At 38.1% G+C, this 19,384-nt stretch overlaps 1 protein-coding gene and 1 long non-coding RNA gene across 6 annotated transcripts in view; one reads left to right on the plus strand and one right to left on the minus strand.

The window, feature by feature from the left end:
* LOC128811293 (uncharacterized) overlaps positions 1–16,958 on the plus strand; it is a 64,176-nt gene extending 47,218 nt beyond the window's left edge. For 2 of the 3 annotated variants that reach the window (XR_008438289.1, XR_008438291.1), the window contains 4 exons: positions 8,584–8,635; positions 12,540–12,606; positions 14,529–14,630; positions 15,553–16,958. This is a non-coding gene — a long non-coding RNA (uncharacterized LOC128811293). The remainder of the gene's footprint in view (positions 1–8,583; positions 8,636–12,539; positions 12,607–14,528; positions 14,631–15,552) is intronic. The other variant, XR_008438290.1, reaches the window with a different exon arrangement.
* BRDT (bromodomain testis associated) overlaps positions 1–19,384 on the minus strand; it is a 48,675-nt gene that overhangs the window by 24,099 nt on the left and 5,192 nt on the right. For 2 of the 3 annotated variants that reach the window (XM_053984779.1, XM_053984777.1), the window contains exon 3: positions 8,574–8,618. The gene's annotated coding sequence lies outside the window, so the exon portion shown is untranslated. Of the gene's footprint in view, positions 1–8,568; positions 8,619–19,384 lie in introns of all 3 variants that reach the window. The other variant, XM_053984778.1, reaches the window with a different exon arrangement.

The raw sequence follows: 19,384 nt of genomic DNA on the forward strand, positions 1-19,384 counted from the left end.
TATTTTTTTCACCAAGATGTCCTGGCAACTTTGAAACTGTTGCTTTGAGACTGCTGCATCACCCTCACAAACACATGAAACACAAATAAAATGCAAACCTTGTGATTGAAGACTTTGATTTATTTTAATTTATAAGAGTTGAATTGTATTTTTCAAAAGTGTTCACTTTCAGCATGTTAAAATTAGTGAGAGCATTTAAAGCACTGCTTCACCTAGTGAATGCTGTATGACAGGACCCCTAACTCTACAAGCAACAAATACTTAAAAACCACTGGAAACACAGTAACAGGAACTGAAGCTCCCTACAAATAAAATGTGATTATACAGGAGTCAGCTTTTCATCACAATAAGATGTAGAAATTGAGGTTAATTGGTACTGCTTTATGTCTAGGCCAAATATGGCTCTGGATAGCTCCCTAAATTTGGAATAACCCTACTAACTTCAGAGTTGCCTTAGGTTTTAATCAGGGTAAATGATAGCAAAATGTCATTTCCTCATGCTGTTTAACTCACTGTATCATTTTCCTAGATATTTATAACTTTGTTCATCTGTGACTCTATGGCAGAGTAGCCATGAATGTTGTACATGCACATACAGGAAATGACAGTGAAAAAAATTCATCCATCTCAGAAAGTTGCACTATTCGTGCTTGCTTTCTCACCCATTAGATTGTTCTCACACCCAGAGAAATCTCACACTTCATTCACTCAGCCTTCAGCTAGTGTCCAACCAAGGGGCTATTGCAGAATGATGCCTGACTGGGGAAATATTACCTCATCACCTGATGCAGCTGGCAGCTATCTATTTCTCTCTCTGAAAATGATTTTTTAAACTTTTTCATTACAATTGAGTCAATAATTTCTGACATTCAGCTGGTGAGATGCTCCCTGCACCCCTGCTGTGGCTCTCCTGGCCTTCACCAGCCTGTGAAGAAGCAGCCTCCTCTTCCTTTTACTCCAGCTTCTTGCCCAAAACAAATGTGTCCCTCCACCTGCTCTGCTCCTGCCTGGCCTCCTTGTTCATTGGATTGGTAAGAGGGATCTACTTACTCCTTGGACCTTCTAAGTTTTTTCTTTTCCCATAGTTCCTTATTAATTACTTCCTCAAAATAATTTCACTGTGGTCAGGCCTTCATTTTTGATAGCCAGCTTGTTTCTTTGCTTTCAGAGATCATAACTGGATTTGGTTGTGGGGGCTGCTCTGCTTTAGAAGGGAGGTATCCTGTGGAAACTTCCATTCCTCTGTAAATTGAGCAGGAAATACCAGTTACTAGGCTTCTCTGTATAGGACTTTATTGCATTATTCTGAAAAGTTCAAGTATATGTCAGTTCTTTGTCCCATCCCATGACCTTTGGCCATCTTACAGAGAGAATGGGAAAAAAATTTCGAATTCCTCTGATGTGGAAAAGGGAACTCTTTTTATTGTGTGTAAAATTAGCAGGATGAAATTCTCAGCATGCTTTTCAAAACCAAAGATTTAAATAGCTTGCCAAGGGAAAATGACTGGCTTGTTCAGTATATTTTTGTACTCCCCAGGATGTTGATACTCAATATCAGCACTAAATTTGTGGTTATTAGAACTAACTAGGGTGCAAAGAACAGAAACAAAAGAGTTTACTAAGTCTGATTTTCACATTTTTATTTTCCTTCATGTGATGCCTTTTATATATATTTCAGGAAATAAGCTGTTCCTTTTTTCTAGGAAGTCCTCTAATGTTTTCCTAAAGCAACAGTACATGTTGATAAAATAAAATCCTATGTGTTTAGCCATAAATTAGAGATCTTGCTGCAGTCATATGATTGAATCCAAAGAATGTGAGTGGCTCTTCCATGTGTATCAAAGTTTGGGTTCTCTCCATGTTGTCAAGCTCTTCTTGTGCTGTATGAGAAACTGAGGGTGGAAAAGATACATCCACAGCCTTGTCTGCTCACTGCATTTAATTTGTTGAAGTAATGTTCATATAGTTGTTTGAGTCTCTGAGAAAACAATCTTTTTCTGAGCATAATTTGAATTTTTAAATCCTCTTCAGTGGTGGCTTTGTGCAAGCTGAGGTGGCTCTGTATTACAGCTGGCTAGGGTAACGTATATGTTATTAATTACTGTGCCTCAGCTGAAACCTAAGAACTTTTTGAACAGCTTTAACACAGTTGCAAACTATTATGTGTTCATACCCTTCATGATCTAAGCTAACCCAAAGTAGATCTGACTAAAATGAATTTCAGAAGTCATTTCCATGAATAAAATTGGCTCAAAGTTATGCTTGAGATGCAAAACTTGAGGTGATGTAACTACTTGAGGTAGTTACGTCCCCAAGCTATGTGCCTGATTTCTCTGTGAGAGAATATACCCTTGCAGCAGAATTGCATAATTTTATACTTTCATGAGCTCTTATCCTTTCAAATCCCAAATCATTCACCAGGTACCAATTGGAGATCCTTAAGAAAATACTTCTCTATGTTTCCTGTTGCACTGTTGCAGTTTTCTGCCAGTAGATGTCAGCTCAGAACTGGTGAAAGTTTATTCTGCTTGTTTCAAGATAATTCGAATCAGTGGTTCTGTGACTTTGGCCTTAACTGTTAATATTGGATTGCTTGTTCAGAATATCAGAAAGCATGATGTCACTATTCAGACATTGAATGTATGACCAGTGTGACATTTGCACACTTGGACATTTGTAAAGAAAGAATTCACACTGAATTCACTGTGATTGAAAAAAATAAAGCCAGGTAATCAGTTATTAAACTTTAAGGAAAACTTTTTCAAGCTCAGACTCTGATTCCAAGTTAACTCTGATTCTAGATTATGCTAAGAAGCCAGGGGAAAGGAACCACCGTGTTGCAGAGGGTGGTAGTAATTTGTGGCAACCTCTACGCTGCCAGAAACAAAATTACTGGAGCATTCCTAGGAGTCCCTGCCCCAGTAAACTGGTTATCCCTGTGAGACAATGTGACGGACAGATATGCTTACTGCTGGGATTTTTTTCCCCTTTCCTTAGAGCTGCAGGACTAGTTTATATATGTATATGGTTATAGTTTGTATATGTTGCTGGAACAGCATTTGAGAGGCAAACCTTTGACCACTGGTGTTCACAGTAACATGGCACTGCATATACAAGCACCTGCTAGAACAGGAGAAGCTGTATTCTCTGCACACTGTGCAGACAGGCGCTGTAGCACTGCCTTTGCTTGCTTGATGGCATCTGATCTGCAGGCAGGCAGAAAGACTGATTACATGTTCTTGGGACATGGTCATGCTTCAGGGTGTTCTGTGAACAAGCATGGGACAGTCAGCCTTTCCTTCAGAAATTTCTGCTTTAGGGATAGAATCGTGCTATTAGTGTATTTCCCCACTTTCTCCTGAGGACTCTGGAGGTCTACCCCAGAGATCTGAGTGCCTCAGCCATGGAGCTGTGCTGTGGTACGGGGACGCTTGCTGTGCCCTGTGAGACAGTGACTTTAGCCTGCTGTCATATCCTGGTGGGTGTGTTTCTGAGTCTTGCCTGCTCAAATCCATGCTTTAGAAGTGGGTTGGCTGCTCACACTTGTAGGTGAGTTGTTTATGCTGTGGAGTAGGTATTTGGTGAAATCATTGGCATTTTCTCCTTGAAATGCAGAAAGCACAGAGCATGGAGGACAGACAAGGACACAGACAGGTGTATGAATGCTGCAGTTACTGTGCAATACTGTGAAGGGACCCAGGCTTTGGGATCACAGAATCATGCAATGGCTGGGGTTGGAAGGGAGCTTAAAGATCATCTATTTCCAACCCCCATGCCATGGGCTAGACCAACTCCTAATAGAGCAGATTGCTCAAAGCCCTGTTCTATCTAGCCTTTAGCACTGCCAGGGTTGGGCCATCCACAATTTCTCTGGCCAGCCTGTTCCAGTGCCTCACCACCCTCCCAGTAAAGAATTTCCTCTTAACATCTAAACTAAATCTCCCCTCTATTAGTTTAAATGCCATCCCCTCCATGTCCTGTCACATTATTTGGGATGGGCTGAAGCCATGTTGTTGTAGACATCTGGGAGAGCCAACAGTTTCATTTCTCCATTCAAGGCCAACCCTGACACGATGCAGCTGTGTGGCTTTGGATGGAGCTGAGGAGAGAGCAGTGTGAGAAAGGGCTGTGAGGAACATCATCAGGATCTCTCTCTTTTGGTTCAGGTCTGTGCCCTTGCCTGAGCTGTGTGGTACTTGTACCCTTTCCTGGTCATATCCTTGCTAGTCCTGATCTTCAGCTGGCTTCCTGGCTTTACCTGGGACCTACTTGGTCACCACCAGTTTCTCTGACAATCACTGGACTATCAGCTGACCCTGGTTACTCTTAGCAGACCTGCTCTTCTCACCATGCCTGGGGACTTTGGGATGGGGACCTTGCTGGTGAGGCCACTGTCACCACTGGCTTTGTGCTTACTCAGCCTGGTGGAGCAGCCAGCTCCTGCTGCTCCCTGACACTAACCTGCTGCTACCAGGCAGCTATCACAGGCTGATTTATCTTCTGTAGATTACAAATCACAATTGAAAAATAAATGTATAAATTAAAATTAAAACTTGTCTTGGCAGTTCACTTCTCTGTACTAAGACCATGGAATCTGTTAAGTGATTCATGATGTGCCTCCTCAAAATTAATGAAGATAAGAATTTATAAATTATTTTCAGAGATTAGGCTTTTGAACTGGTAAGTGTCTTATAGATGGTATATCTGCTCCCTCTTGATCCTCTAAAAAGAGAAAATGGATACATAAATTCCAAGAAAACATTATTTCTTATTTTTGCAGACTGCAGCCTAAGTCAATGCACAGTTGTGGATGTCAATACAATAAATTCAGAAAAGTTGAGTTGCACAGTTCCAGTGTCTTTAGGATATTAACTGCATGTTTGTTTAGGAACTTGTTTCTGGTGACCTTGCTCCTTACCACATGTCATTACTGGTTTTTTTGGAGGTGGGGAGGTTCCTCACTATTGCCATTGCTCAACAAGTGGAACTTTTTTAACAACAGAGGGCCAAGATCGTAGAATTGGCTGTAAATGTTTGACAGTGGCAAGAGGTGATTTTGTTGAACTGCATTAAAGGTTGATGCTGGTGACAAAAATCCATTTGATACTAGTGTTCTCAGGGCCCTCAATTAGACTTGAGTTAAAAAACCTTGCACTCTACCTCTGTAGACCCAAAGGTATTTCTATACAGTGTGCTTTCAGGAGCCTGCTTGTTTAGGGGGCTGATATGGGCAACCAGAAAGTCCCATTGTTCCTGGGGCTGGCTCAAGATGGGTGGGGAATTAAGATATACCCTGCATACCTTCTTCCAAGGGACGTAGGAAGTGAGTTTCTGAGGGGAGCCATAAGGGCTTGAACACTTCCAATAAAATTTTAATTAGATTTAACTATACAGCCATCAGTTAATTTGTCACAGGCTTTATGGTTTTATAGGTTTAGGGAGATTTTTAGGTGTTAAGTGACCATATGTTTTACAGGCTTAATATGACTTTAGGTTTTAGATGATTGTGACATTTTGCAAGTTTTTTAAAGCTTAGTAATTCGTTCCTTGGTTCTTCTGCATGTGCAGAACCCATATAGCAATGTATTTTAATAAAAAACCAAATCATTAAATATTCTATTAAAGCCAACCATTTTAAGCCTACTGGGTACTTGTTCACATACAGAGAAAATAAGTGAAATGTGATTTGAAAAGATATATATACCTTTATGTGCTTAAAACCTTTAAAACAGTTATAGTGAAATTATGTGAGCCCCTGTAATGAAGGTCAGTCCCTGTGGTAAATGGATATCTGAAGAACTCTGCATTTCCAGACTTGAGTGGTTCTTGTAACTGCTTGTGTGAAGTGACTTGAAGCTGTGCATGTGTGTGCTGGTGCTTCAGAGCAGTGGCACTGGTGTTGAAGCTGGTAGAAAGGCCACTATGACACTGTGTGTGCAAGCTCTTGTCCCCAGACTGGTGACTGATTTCACAAGCATGAGGTCCTGCTCCTAAGCCTCTATCCTTCTGCAAGGAGCTTGCCCCGCTATTTCTGCCTGTGCATTCTGCATCCACTTCTGTGGAAAACTCATCCAAGGCTAGCTTGACTTTTCTCCATTGCTAAACACTCCCTGCTCTTTGCATGTCAGCAGCAGCTCTTGCTATTAGTGTCCACAGGCACATTATGTTAAAGGACAGTTAAATAATGTTAGAACTTGGCCTTCCTCTATTACCAGTGCTGGTTCTAACTTTGTTTCAGGCCAGAGAACTTCTGGAGAGTACAACAGTTGCTAAAATATCCTAATGGAAAAAAGAACTAATATTTGAAGCCAGTGGGAATATTCCAGCTCTCTGTGCCAATGAGCCTGTGAAGGGAGCAGTGTGTCAGCAAATGGAGAGGCTTAGTAAGTGAGCAGCCCAGTCCTGGGGAGTTTGCCCGAGAGCCTGTCACTGCTGGTGCTCTAATAGGTAATGCTGACCAGCATTATTTTTCAGGGAGGAGGAAGAATAACGCAATGCTGCACTGGGATGCATGTGCTTGCTATCAGAATGGCTTCTCCTCCTTCATCCTCCTAGCTAGGCTCTGCAAATAAATGAGGAAGGATTAACAGCGTGGATTTGCAGCTCTGTTCTTGCAATATTAACAGTCCTTGTGGGAAATGCTATCACTGTATCAATATGGTGATATGTGACTTTTCCAGGGGTTGAGGTGGTGTGATAATTAAAGCTACAGTCTGTAGGAAGGGAATGAAGAACCTCACATGGGAGGAGATGAGAGAGGCCCTTGCTGCAGCCCAACTCGTGCAGCTAGGACTGTCCCAGCTTCTGCATGTGGCCACTGCCTCAAGCTGAACAATTCCTATGGGGGCTTTGAACTTTGAAGGTGGCAAAGGAGGACAGAGTGCTCAAGTTGAGAATGCATCCTGAGTGCTTCTGACCCAGCTTTAAGGGCTGAAATGCCTTTAGCTGGAATGGGCAGGGGGGTGTATGGAGAGACATGCTTCTGGGAGTGAGAGGTGCCTAGATTCAGGACTGGTACTCAGTGAGAACAAATGAGACAGAAGAGAAGGGGATTTTGGCACAACCTTTCTTTTTACTGATGCATAACTGAGAGAATTTTCAATAATACAATAATATTTAAATTATTATGCGGAGGATTTACCACTCCAGCATGAAACTCTACTGTGCATATTTGATTTTATTCATGGGAGAGTCAAAGTATGTTAAACTAATCTTTAAAAAAAAAGTTGAGGCTTTTTGCAGGGGAAAAGCTGAGGGCAAGTTGTAGATGGGATAGCTGTTTTTTTCTGAGATAAATGGCTGGCTGGAGTCTGTTTTAGCTTAAACAAGAGTAATACAACTTGTGTAAGACTGTCAGAAGAGCCTGTTTATCTAACTTTTGTTTATTATTATCTAGCTTTCTGAATTTCTAAACCTCTGTTTCAACATATTTAGAATTCCCATTTCATTTTTGCAATATGCTGTATTTTGCATGATGCATTTGGCTGTACTGCATGTGCAGGGGTCACAGAAAAGGTATTATATGTACATTAGTGCTGTACCTTTATATTTACCTATATGCCAAGATTAATCCAAGATGCAGTAATGTTTTGCCAAGAGCAATTGTACCAATGAACCTTAACCCTGATCTTAAGAGACTTATGCTCTGTTCCCATGACAGTTTGTTTATTTTTTGCTTCAGGGCCTCTTTTGAGCTAAAACAGCCATTAAGAGCAAATTGTTCTGGACACCTTTACTGCCTTCGAGTAACAAAAACTGTGCAACTTATTTTCATTTCTTCCTATACCTTTTCCAGGTGATTCTTAAAAACATAAATCCACTGTGGTATCCATCCAACACTGGAATGTTCCAAATGCAGAGATATTACTTGACTCTTAACCAGTGTGACCTTTCAGCATTCCCAATTCAGCAGGGGACAAATCCCACTGTACTTTGTGTACAAATTATTGTGAATACGATGCGTAAAATGTCTATATTGTAGGAAAAAATGCATCCAGGTACTTTGTATATTTTCAGCTGTTTCTGTAGGTTTTTGTGCTGAGTGCCAGATGAAATTACAGCTGTATTGTATAAGAATGTTATGTGTTTAGAGTTTAGTCCTAAAATAGATCTAAACCCCTGTAATTCTGTGGAAGGTGTAAGTGCTCTGTATTCATTAGAGTATTTGATTAATCCAATTAATCAACTTAATCTTTAAAATGAATAATCTCAAAATATGAATGAAAATATATTCCTATATTAAGCAGAAAATAGTTTTTCCTTCATTATAAACAAATATATTATCTGTGAAAGGGTAGAAGAAAAGAAATGAAAAAGATTGTTTGCCTGCACTACACTAGAGGTATCAAGGGAAAACTGGAGCTTTTGTTAAAGTTAATAAGAACTGGATCAAGCCTAGGATTTCTTACAGCTCTCATGAGGCACCACAACTCTTGACTTCACTAGTCAAGAATTAAAAATGAGTAATTATGAACTATATGGTTCTCTTCACTAAAGAAGAAATAACTCCCAGGTAGATTTAACATGATAAAACTTGCTTTATGAAACCCTTTTAAATTAACCAGATACCTTACATTATTTCAGGTCCTGCTGTTCTGTTCCTTCTTATAGGAGGACTACTGAAATGGAAACAAAGGTCAGTTTAGTAATATAAAACTTATTTTAGAATTACATCTAAAGTGAAAAGTTAATCAGAAATAAAAGTATCATTTTCTATCAAGCTAAAATCTTAGGCTGGCACTGCAAATAGTTTTATAGTAGAATAAATTAATTACTGCCCATTGAAAACATATTTTGTTGAATTGCAGTTGCAACATAATTGTTGGAAAATTGTTGGAAAGGAGGTAGAATTTTTTGGTTTGTTTGCATTTTCATGGAGATTTTTCTATGGCTGCCACAGAACAGAGACAGCAGTTACATCTGTAGCATGGCAGATCCTCTTCCTTTCTGCATAATTTTAACATTTTACTGCTTAGAATGAAAAAAAAAAGACATCAACAGATCCAAATGTATAATGGAGATCCATATGTATAATGGTTATGTGATTATAGATTTTTTAAATAGAAGTATTTTTATTGCTAAAAGTAATTGAGGTTTTTATCTTGCCTCCTTTTTTACTTTATTAGAAATTACGATCTAGGAAAATATGAAAAGTGAAAAAATCTGATTTATTGTTATATATTGCATCTCATTAATTTTAAAGCTTCATAATTGTAAATGACAGTAGTACTTGTGAAAAAATTTATTTATGCATAGTTGAATAGCTAGATTGAGGAGCTGAAGTGGAGTCTTACAGGATACTTAAAATATTCTACGAACACTTCGGACTACATGCATCAATGGTAAATTTTGGGAAGTGTGAAGTGTTGATAGGTGCAATGAACAGAGGTGGGATTGAGCTTCATTACAGCTGCAGCAGTTTGTAAATATGAGGCTTGTGACAGCTTATTCTTGCAGAATAGGCCTCTGCTCATTGGCTATGTTATCAAACAAATGAAACACTGAGAGGAATCTCAGGCTGATTTCTCTGTGCAAAATCTGCTTGTGTTCAGGCATTATTGTAGTGAGGATCTAAGGACGAAAGTACAATTTACCACCTGAAGCAATCTTGTCTTGTATGATTTTTCTCAGAATATGTAAATTTCTCAGGTGGTGCTCAGTTAGCTGTAGCTTTCTGCAAAATTATGTAGGAACATAAATAATTCTGATAATTCATGAAATATGAATAGAGGCCTATTCAATACTTTCCTTTTATTTGAGGCTCTTGGGAAACCTAAATTGTTGCTGAAGTTCTTTTGAAGACATATTCTGTAAAATTTTAAATGTGCCATTTACTTTTCCATTAATTTGAAATAGTTTTCAATTCTTTCAGTGTTCCTTCCTGATGAAAAGTTTTGGCAAATGCCGGTCCTCATTTGTACAAGGTTTCCAACAAGGACTATTGGACATGTCCTAAAATTATTGACCTCAGTGCTGGAAATATTTCACTTTTCTGCATTGCTACTTCTTGTTAATACAGAGAGAAACTGTCTTCTGTTATTGTTGGGCAAAATGTTTTGCCTCTAAGTAAAATTATAAAGATGCTATTTGTCTTTTTGACATCTATGAATACAGAAAGCCCAGTGCTGCTGCTTGCAAGCATCCTCAACTCTCTGTGTGCACTCATGCAAGGGGCTTTCCTGGCATCTCATCATTGTGCAATGTGAATGTAACAAGAACATAAAAGACAGAGTATCTGTCACAGATGTTTCTAAGACTCCTGCTGCTGCAATGTCTTTTATGCCCCAAATTACAGCAGGCTACATCAAGATTAATTTGGTCAAAAGAAATTATAAAAATCCAGAAAAGCTTTCAAATTGAGGTGAAAAACTTCAAATAAGATAATCATATACCTTAGATAAATAAGATGTGCCATAACTCATCTGTTTTAAAAAGTAATAGCAAATGTTGCTCAGTTAGAGAAGGAATGGCTGTTCAGTTTATCTTACAAAACACAGCGAATAAGATAGTCATGAAACTGAAATGTTTTGCCTGCAAAATTGAAAGGAAGTTTTTTTGATGCAATGCAAATTGTCCCTGGGGAAATCATTATTTCAGCATATGGTTTGGTATCTAGAGTTTATTGGGATCTAGAAAAAGAGTTGGCCATGAATAAAACCCAACCAAAAAAACCTAAAACCCATCCTTACTGAGATTTGACATACTTTTAAGTAAAGAATTAAGTATTTTAGAGGAGAGATAAACACACTACTGACTTATGGGGTCTAGAAGAATCTTTACCTGAGGCAGGTGTGACCTAACTACTTCTTGCAAAACACCTTGAAGTTTTATGAGGCAGCTGTGGCCAAGGGCTAAGCTCTGCACAAGTTGAACCATGGGCCTCATCCAGCACAACAATGCACACCCAGGACAGCAATTCCCCATGATGTAGAAGGAGGTCCTTGCAGTGCCCTGACACCTGTTAGCTTTGGGGGAATCTGAGTGTGTGTCCTAGGGGTAAGCAAAGTGCAGCTCTACCTCCTACTTTGCACTAGCCTGTAGAAGCACCAAGGGTTAAAAGCTGCTACTTCAGTGTTGGGGTCATCAATGTAGCTCAAGTTGGTCAGGTACCTCAGTGCTGCTGGTGAGGAGCTGGAGCTCCCACAGCTCCTGCCAGGAATCCTGTGTCCCTGTGTAGGGGCAGGGCACTGCCAGGCACCCCTCTGGCTGCTTAGGGCTGGGGAAAGGAAGTACTGGTCCATCTTCTACTGATCTCCAACACAGGGGTCTAGGAAACTCCAGATGTGCTTTTCTTTCCTGACTTGCTCCCCTGTCAGCAAACCTGGGTGCCAGACACAGCTTGATGCTTTCACACACACTTTTGTGTCTTTTTGCTGGGAAAAAATGCTGACTGGCATCCTAATGAAAATCTAATGGATGCAGTCAAATTGTCTCTGATTCTGAAGTACATGTGATGACAGAACTGTATTTTATTATTGTATTTTTAACAATTTATTTTAATGTATAAAGCATTATAAATATATATTTATTATATAAATACCACAGGTTGGTATTTAAGTTCATATAGGTAATCTGTTTAAATAGGTGACTTTTCTTGCAGGAAGCATGTTTGGAAACACACTGTATACTGAAGAGAGGCTCACTTTATGTCTTTGTTTTAAAATGTGACTACCTATATCAAAAATACCACAATGTATCACCTTATAAACATCTCATGACCTCCTCCTCCTCAAATACATTCCTCAAATGTATAAAGGAAATACATCAGCTCTAGTGTGCCCCTGGTGTACATGAAAGACACACTGTTAAGAGTTTTATCTGATAATTAAGAACTAGCATGTAATTTTAATTGATACAAATAATTTCTATGAAACAGCTACTTTGAACGAATCTCTCTGAAATTGAAACATTGGAAGTGCTTCTCAATAAATAAGGCATTCAGCATTATTGACATTTACTGCTGAAATATGTTAATTATATGTTACACTTTACAGTGAAAACTGGATACACTTAAACTCTCCTCAATATATATGAGCTACCCTACTTGGATGCTTTTCATTCTCTTTTTAGCAGTGAATTTCATACATTGTAAGTGAAAACTCTAATTTTTTCTCATTTCTGTTCCATGGCTGAATTCTAACCTTTCTCCTATAATGCTGGGTGTGGTTTTACTTGCTTTATCACTGGCATTTCCAATAGTTTTGTGGTGATTTGGAATCTAAATGCTAAAGACATCCAATCTCTAAAGTAATGGCAAAATTACAAGAAAGCCTGAGCATGGTATTATTAAATTAGCCCTCTTTTACCCTCTTTGCACTTCCCTGTCCCAAGGGCTGAAGTTGGCTGAGCCACAACTAGTTCAGTCAAGAAGCTTATTTACAGTCTTATGCAAGGGGCTTTCATTCTGCATATGTTACAAATAATAGCTTTGGACAAATAGGAAGATCCTAGAACATAACTCTGCCATCTGTAAGTGATTATTGGAAGTTACATTCCTGGTTGGAGGATCTCTCCAACTCCCCCTCCTCCTTTTCTCCCAGATCTCTGCTGGAAAAAAAGCCATTCTCTGTATGTTTGAAGAAACTGGTTCTGGATCTCTGATAGTAGGTACGTTGATAATCCTTATGGTAGAAGTCCAGTCTTGCTTGTATGTACCGACAATGGCTTAGCTACATGACAATTACTGTGATAACAGAAATAAAAAAATCTAACTTTTGGTAGAGCATATTGTCTGGTGAACCCATGCCTAAATGCTAGAAGTCACAGGGTCTTTCATCTGCAGTGGCCTGATTTTAGCACTTGTGTAAATGTGTGAATTTTCCCAAAAAGCATAGCTATCAGAACTTTGGCTGAGTTATGCAGTGTCCTACAAGGAAGAAAAAGCAGCACCCTACCACATAGTATGTATTTTTTTCTTTGCTTATTCTGGCCTGAGTCTCATCTTTGTTTCAGTCTTGGTCTTCGGCTAGCGTTTGTTTGCTAGTTCCACTAGGAGATCTGAATTCATGCAAACTGAAATAGTGAGGGGTTCCAACTTGCATCTCTCCAGGCAGATGATCTCATCATAGTTCTTGGCAGCAAAACTTACACACTCGAGCAATTTCATTAACTCTGAGGGGAAAAACTTATTAATGGATTGGTACATACATCAGTAATGGTAGAACTGGGGCTTCATAAGATATGCATTATAGATAAAATTCCCGAAGAACTTCACTGGCACAGATGGGTAAAATGATCCCTGTATCAGAGCACCACAATAATCCATGTGCTGTACTGCCATGAAGAACAAACATAAGGTAATACTAAAAGTAGTAAAGTAAAATCACTTTGTAAAAGTTGGGTTTGTTGGTCTTTTTTTTAAACAAGAAAAAGAGAGAATGCTGTAATTGGATATTATAATGAAAATGTTATGTAAAATTTCTCTAATTAGCTGTCAAGCTAATGTAAACTCTTTTTTCAGATCCACAGATAAGATTAAATTCATTTTTGCTTTTTTTTTTTAATAAACTGAAAAGAAAAATATTTAAGTTTACTCTGACCAGATTTAGTGTATGCAGAAGACATTTGGTAGTAGATAAGTGTGAAAGACTTGCAGACAATTTGTATGGGCAATTGCTTCTCTTTTCATACATGCTAACCTTAAAATCAAAGGATAGCACATTTCTACAGTACATAGTTGATCAAAATATTGTAAATAATTGTAAATAATTTTGAAATAATAAGAATAATTTTAAGAATAATGCTTATTCTTTTGAACATGTTACAAGGACTGTGAGAAAGCAGAAAAAGGGGCATTCTAAAAAAAAAAAAAGATTGCTCACATTAACATAGCTATTTTAACAGTGGGCTTGTATAATGCTTTTCTTTCTGGTGTGTGATATGACCCACGTGCAGTATCTCTATTTGTTGGCAGATGGAAATTGGGAGCAGAGGGAAGAGTTCCTCATTGAAACAGATCTGCTTTCCTTTTTTTAAAATAATAACCAAGAAATATGCTATCCTTTTAGTGTGCTTGGCTATATGTACTTTGCTGCTTCAAATGGCCCTGAGGGTATTAATAGTATAGCACAGGATTCAAATATTATCATTTGTGGTGGGTGTGGGAGTGAAGGCCTCATAGTTGGGTTTGGGAATATATACCATGGGAAATCTCTTATGAAATAACTGTTACTTCACTCAGTGTGGTCCATTCCAAATGCTAACCATTTACTTGTCAGATATTTTTCATGAGCCTTGCAGATAAGGTAGCTCTGTGGGGATTGATTTAGCTGTGTTCAGAAAACTAAGCTCACACTAGAGATGGGGAAACCACCCCACCTTTCTTTCAATTTGGTATAGAATATTAACAAGGGGAGTGTTAGTCTCTGGAGCTTCATCCCACCCTTCAACACATCAGATTCGTATTAGCAATATTTATTATCTAGAAGGGTGACTCACTGCCAGCTGTTTTCATTTTTGCTTATAGGACCCTGGAGCAAAATGTATATGTAAGCAACAATTTACATTTTCATTTCTGTATTTTATTGCAGTGGAGCTGGTCACAATACCATAGTAACAGTTGCTTTGCAGTTTCACTTTTGACAGCATTTAATTCCTTGCCATAGTGGATGTGGTTAAAAGGCTTGCTTGTGGTAAGAACTGGTAAACCTGCAATTCTGAATAATTAAGTGCTATTATTTTGTTGATAGAATTTAAAAGGAATCATTTGTCTTTATTTAAATAAAGACAAACATTTACAAAATAAGTAAATAGAAATATTCAGTACATTATTTTGCTTCAGGACTTGCTTAATACATAATGTGTATGTATGTTATATTCAAAGTGTGTGCAATGTGTAAAGACAATTTTACAACTTCTACAGCTGTTCACCACATGTGGGGCTGCATGGGGAAAACAAATATGAGCTATGAATGGTCCCCAGATTATGCCCCTCTGAGAGATGTATATGGTTACAGTAAAAAATGTACATATAGTGTTGTTAATAAAATGCTAATAGTTACCAAGGTCTAAGTTTTGAGTAGTACAACAAGCCTGCGTTTCAAAAACTACACATAGAACAAGAAAATGCAACTAAATTGCTGAATAGGTTAGTTTGGAGTTTTTAAATGCACACAGAAATTCAACAAATACACAAAATCAGCATAGACCTTAGTATTACTGCTTAGGATAGGATTTACTCTGAAACATTAACTGCATGTCTTGTAATTGGAAAAGACATTGAAAAAGACATTGTAATTGGAAAAGATGTTTTATCTGTCTTTTGCTAACTTGGCCTAGCAGATGCTAACTGCCTTTCTACTGGATGAATGGTTTTGTTTGTTGCCATTGCACTTTTTAACATAAAAGGTAAAAGTAATATGTTGTATCTGAAAAATCACTCTGTTTTGGTGAAAAAAAAAAAGTTTTCTCAACCTATGGTAAATAAGGCGGTTTTATCATTAATGTATGTGGGATTTATTATGCAGCTGTTAGGAAATTACCTTTGTAATCCCTTGTGCACTTAAGAGAATTTGGTTCCTTTTACATTTCTAATATTGAACCTTTTGAACCAAGGAATTCAGTGGTTTTCTCTTCAGGGATCTGAACTCCATCCCATACAATGAAATAAAACTGTGGTTGAATATTTTTAAGAAGTAAAATTTGAAGAAGTAAAACCATTTACGAAATAATGGTCAGCATAAGACAATATCTCCTCTGGTGTATTTAGCTCACACATACAAGTATGGATATGTAAGGTTCCAGTTCTAATGGAAGAGTCACTTGTGTTTTGTTTGAGAGAAGAAAGAAGACTGGGGAGAAGGATTCTACAATCCCTTCATGGACAGTCAGTGAAGTTCTCCCAAGCAAAGGGCCAGTACAAATCTTGGACACAACAAGGAGTCGAAATAGGAAGGGAGAAGGGCAGAGCAGTACATGAAAGCTATTTCTCTACATTGGCATGGATTTTGATACTTAGAAGCAAAGACCTGGAAATGTGTTGTAAACTTGCATTCCCTTTGAATGTGAACATCTTAGAATAGTATCAGATGCATGTATTTGGCAGGTAGCAAGTGCTAGTGCTGTCAGTGCTCTGCAGTATCTTACCTGTCAGTTTCTCTTGCCCATGTGTGTCCTTTGAGGTATTTGGGATATGCCTCGTTCAGCATTTTAGGTTGGACCAGGAGCAGGCTTTGGAAATGAATCTCCTGGTCATTCCCACATGTGCAGCTTTGGTTTTCAGGGTGGTTTACAGTGTCAGAGCACACAAATGGGATTACCTCCTGAGTAAAATTAAACTGGGACCCAGGACCTAACATGCTCCAGCAACTAATGGACATGCAGTCCACACTGGAACTGGTTGGAAATAAATTCCAATAAGCTGTGTCTAGTGTAGATACCAGACTCCCAACACATGTGATTTTGTTCTGTAGATCCCTTCCTAGTGTACCTGGTAATTGTTAATGGATTAACTGTTAATTGTTAATCACAGCCTGATCATTAACAGGTCTTGCTTTAAAAAAAAATGATTATGGGAATCTGTTCTTGTATCTTCTATTTCTTCTGGAATTAATTACTGTTCATTAACAAAGTGGTTGGTCTATTCCATGGGAGAAACAGGATGAGACAGATGGAGGCCAGCCAGTGTTCTTTAGCATGAGGCCTTTCTCACCCTCATAGTGATAGTTTTGTGGTTTGCACATTAGGAACAGTTTTCAATGTAGTTAACTATTCTGCTTCTGTTGCCTCTTGGTATCTAAATATTTTGGCGTCTAAATATCTAGATATTGAATTAATCTGAAAAAATGTGTTCTTTATCTGTGAGATAACAAAAAACTCTCTGGTTTATAGTTTTTTCTATCTCTCTGTGTGTACTTGTATAGATCAGTATATTTTCTAGGGTAGGCAAAGTTTTCCTTCCATGTTCTAAAAAGAGCACATTGTATAAAAATAGTTTGTAGATTTTTCCATTTTTTCTTCCCCCTGCCCCCCCCAAACAATTGAATTAAACAAATGAAGTATCAAAAAGAAAATATAAGTATATAATGTTTCTTTCTTCAGACTTGTGGGCTCTTACACCCTAAAGAATTTGAAAATTCTTAGATACCTTTTCGCTAGTTCATAAAAACATGAGGTCTTCAGTAAAAGTTTTGAAACCTCCTGCAGATCTATATTGCTATGGTGGCCACCTACCATGCCAGCCTGCAGAGACCTTAAAAAAAAAATTAAGTGCAAATGAAACTCCCAGTCCTTATGAGAAAATTAATCCTTCAGGCAACAGCAAAATTTTAAAGGCCTGAATAATAAATTTACTGGATGCATGTATTTATAATCTCTGCTAAAGGCATAACTTGCCTTTGATTGTTTCCTTTTGTCCGTGGTTTTCAACAGCACTGAGTATGCAGTTTTGTTGCCTGTCTGCTAAACACAGATGGTTTGACAGATGAGCAGGTTACAGGTGGCAAGTGTAAGAAACCTGGTTTGTGCAAAAGGTTCTTGGCCCTGTGATATACCAGGGCCTGGACTGTCCCCACTTTTAAGCAATTTCCACCTGATAACACTGGGGGCACCGGCTCGGACGTACTGAGTTTGCTGATGTCCTTCAGCTCATTATCACCTTCATATTTGACATTGCCAGTTCTGTGGAAGTAATAATCCAGAAATACGTAAAATTCTTTTTAAGTTGTGCAAGGGAGGGAATGGTGCTGGCTTACAAGAAGCAGCTGTGAAAATTACTAGGGCTTGTGTTTGGGCTCATAGAGAGAATTATTAATGAAAATACAGATAGTTGAATATACTCTGGACTGCTTAGGATCCGGTATTTCTCATTTTTTGTTTTCAGATATGTGCTGTGATTAAGGGTGTTGGTCCACTGCTTTTGAGTTATTTGTGTTGATTTTTATGTTGAAAAATTGTTTTTCTCCACAAGCCCTTTTCTCACTAGTGCAATCAAGAGACCCAAGGAGTCAAAAGACCAATCTTTTCCCTCAAGATCTGGTAAAGGAGCAGATGGAAGGTTGGGTTCTTTTTTCCTCCTCTGTCTCATTACTCAAGATCTCTCCCTGATCTTTTGTGCATATTTGAAGAGAGACTTGCATGTCGCTTTTTTAATGTGTAAATGGCAACAAAGACTGGATTTTTATAGCAATTCACACACATCTGCACTAAATAATTGATACTTCATGAATCAATGTATGACATGAAAGCCTTCCAGAAGCAAATTATGTGTCAGAATAAAGTGTAAACCCATCATACATTATATGTATGCACTTGCCTTACATCCCCATCCAGACTCAGTGAAGGACAGTTAAGACTGATAGGTCACATTCCCTGGCATGTGTTACTCTAATTCCAAGGAGGATGAAATAATACGTGGGAAAAACAAACAAATATTCAACATAAAGCATTAGTCAGTAGCAGTCTAAAGTAAAATAAAGAATGTCATGAATTGCAGATCACTTGGAGGGATAAAAATCAGATCCAATACTTGCATAAAGATTAATTCTCATATACACAAAGACAAAAGAATATGTTCTCTGAAAGAGTTAATACTGCACTGTATATGTGAAAGAAAAACTTTTATGTTGATTCACAATTCCAGCTGGATCTAAACTCTAAGTCCCATAGGAAAGTATAAAATGAAGCCCTTTTACAAATTTGTTTTGCAGTAGTATTGGTAATTTCCATTGTGAAAGAAAAAAAGCTGTGCTTTTTTCTCCAGGAGAAGTGCTAAACACAAGCACAGTGCAGTGCAGAGTTCCTTCCTCAAATTTTTGGAGTTCAAACAAGAAATAAGTTGGAGCATGAGCAATGCATTACTTGGTGATTCTCAAATCCCAAAATTTTGCCACAGGTTGGTATTTAAGTTCATATAGCTAATCGGTTTAAATAGGTGACTTTTTCTTGCAGGAAGCAAGAAAAAGCAAGGAAGCAAGGAAGAGAGGCTCACTTTATGTCTTTGTTTTAAAATGTGACTACCTATATCAGACTTCAAAAATACCACAATGTATCACCTTATAAACATCTCATGACCTCCTCCTCCTCAAACCACTTTGGAGACTGATAATAAAACAGTAGATTTATTTAATAAAATAAGGACTTGCAGCTTCTGTTTTTTTTTGGTTTGGTGGTGTTTTTTATGGGGCTTTCTAGGTTTGATTGTTTACTTGACATGAAAATTCATTGGTAAGTATAGCTAGATTCTGAACATCTAGCCAACCTATTCATTATGTGACAGAAATATAGCTATGCTAATCTTATTTCAGGCATTTTTACTGTGCTGGTTAAAATTTGCTTTATGAAAGATAATGACTATCTATCTAGCAGCTTGATTTTTGGCTCTGCTTCATCTGTGAGGCAGACTGTACATAAATCTCCTTCCATTTCTTTATAATGACCCATTTTATCA

The sequence above is a fragment of the Vidua macroura genome, chromosome 9 (assembly GCF_024509145.1).
Source record: "Vidua macroura isolate BioBank_ID:100142 chromosome 9, ASM2450914v1, whole genome shotgun sequence".
NCBI lineage: Eukaryota > Metazoa > Chordata > Aves > Passeriformes > Viduidae > Vidua > Vidua macroura.